Source organism: Crocodylus porosus, unplaced genomic scaffold, assembly GCF_001723895.1.
Source record: "Crocodylus porosus isolate Cpor-Errol unplaced genomic scaffold, CroPor_comp1, whole genome shotgun sequence".
NCBI lineage: Eukaryota > Metazoa > Chordata > Crocodylia > Crocodylidae > Crocodylus > Crocodylus porosus.
In genome coordinates this window covers 24,409,462-24,412,002 of record NW_017728914.1, presented here as the reverse complement: position 1 = coordinate 24,412,002, position 2,541 = coordinate 24,409,462, and positions in this window count along the sequence as shown.

Sequence of the window (2,541 nt, the reverse complement as noted above, 5' to 3'; positions counted from 1 at the left end):
GGTTCAAGCACCTACATTGAACACCTTCAAGAGTAAATTGGATGCTTATCTTGCTGGGATCCTATGACCCCAGCTAACTTCCTGCCCTTTGGGCAGGGGGCTGGACTCGATTGATCTCCCAAGGTCCCTTCCAGCCCTAATGTCTATGAAATCTATGACTAATGCAAGTGGAACAGGATCAGCCATGTACCCAACAGGTAGAAAGAAATTTGGTCCCTACTGTTCATAACTACAGCATTCAGTGCAAACCAGCATGTGCGACAGCTAATTGTCGGCTCTTGGGAGGAGTTCTATCAGGGGGGCAAGCAGCCCTTGTTGCTAGCACACTGTTGAATGGTAGGCAGTAGGGCTGTGTGAAATGGCTATGCTTCGTTTTGGTTTGGATTCGGCCATTTCAGAGGACAGTGATTTGTTTTGGTGTTTCAGATCACTGCTCCGTTTTGATTTGGCTGAATCCGTTTTGGAGATTCAGATTGTCCGGGAAGAGGCAGGCACAGCCGGGTAGGTACAGGTTCTCCTGTGGCTCCTCTGGCTGTGCCTGCCTCTGCCCCAGTGGGGGGAGCCATGGGAGAAGCCCCATGGCTGTCCTGCTTGGCCTGGCCCCAGCCTTCCAGTGCTTAAAAAAGAAAAAAAAGCCCTGCACTGACCAGATGCAGCAGCAGGATTCAGGGCCTCTGAGGGCTGGTGGTAGAGCCCCCCCGGTACAGCACGGGGCAGTGGGGGCTGACGGGGCCAGCAGGGATCCCCCTCCCACCTAGCACCTGCGCAGCAGCTGTCCCTTGGTGGAGGTACAGCATGCCTCAGCAGGGCACCGCACGCTGTCTGGGAGCTGGGGCCACTGGGGCTGAGCGGTGCCGGGCTGTGGCTGACACGTGGAGCCACCCCCTCTCCCAGACAGTGTGCAGCACCCTGCCGAGCCATGCTGCACCTGTGTGATGTGACAGCTGCCATGCAGGTGCCAAGTGGGGGGTGATACCTTCTGCCCCCCACTGCCCTGCTCTGTGCCAGGGGGCTCTGCCACGAGCCCCCAGAATCTTTGATCATTGCTGCTGCAGCCAGTGAGCACGGGGCATTTTTTTTAAGTGCCAGGGGGATGGGGTGGGCAGGGGGTATGTCTTGCAGCTCATCCAGCTGTGCCTGCCTCTCCCCAGGTGAGGGGAGCTGTAGGAGAAGCCCCCATGGCCTCCTGCCTGGCCTCATCCCCCCGGCACTTTAAAAGGAGGGGTGCAGGGCTGTGCCAGACTATTCCTGGGGGGTGCCCCCGAAACATTTCCGAAACACTTTGGATAGTTTTGTTTCGTTTCGGAGATGTTTCAGAGCCTTCCATTTAATTTCAGATTCACTGTTTCGGGCACTGAAATGGGCCAAAACATCTCCAAAATGAAATGGCTGCTGAAATTTCACACAGCCTTAGTAGGCAGGGATTACAGATTCAGAGAAGAGTCTGACTGTTTAATGAGTCCCACTAGTTCATTTGCAGACTATTGTGCAAGTCATAAAATGGATACAGGCCCCAATGATACAGCCTATATTTTCATAGTTTCACAGTTGTTAGGGGTTGGATTTGGACCTTACAAATCATTGGGTCCAGCTCCACTGCACTTGGGAAGGGAAGACTGCTGGGATCAGACGACCCTAGCAAGATGGGTGTCAAGACGCTTTTTGAACATGGCCAGGGCGGATGACTGTACTGGACCAACATATTCTGCAACATTTGGATTGAAACATAAAGAAACCACACAATCAGAAAATGACATGGGACCTCCCCAACAACAGGAGTGGAGGGAGGAAGGAGGGGCATTAAAGAAAATATAGGACAATGGGGGAAATTTTTGTCATACTGAAACATGCCTTGGGATCTTTAACTTCTATGCCAAATAGATAGGACCCCCATTTAGAAAGATTTCACTTAAAATACCCTAGCACCATTAACAGCAGGAAACTTTTACCTAGCTTGAGAGAGCCAGAAGCTGTTTTAGCTCTGCATTAGTGATTATAAGTGGTCAGTGTTTAAGACATGTCACCCTCTCTGTTTTGAAAAATATTTTACCATATAAACAGAAGTATTACATTTTGCATTCCACCAAATCTCCAGATTTAGAGACAACTTCAAACTAAACAATAGGTCCCTTAATTTATATCCACTTGAGACAATATTGTTGTACATTTTGACGACTTGCAAATTTTCACGTAGTTTCCGGATTCCGGCTATTCCATTGGGAAACAATATGTGTGTGGCCATTCTGTTGCCATAATCTTGATGCTTGTGGGTAGCATTAGAACACCTCTAAAATCACACATTTGTTACTGGATATTATGTTTCTCAAACACAGATAACTGCTATAAATTATTACTCTAGAGCCATAGAAAGCTTACAAGTCTTATCCAGTTTTACTATTGGCAAGAAAACATGTTTAACTCAACTGACACATAACATTTCATAGTTAGTAGGGTCAGAAGGGACCTGAGCAGATCATCTAGTCTGACCCCCTGCCATGGCAGGAAAGAGAACTGGGGTCAAACGACCCCAGCAAGGTGACT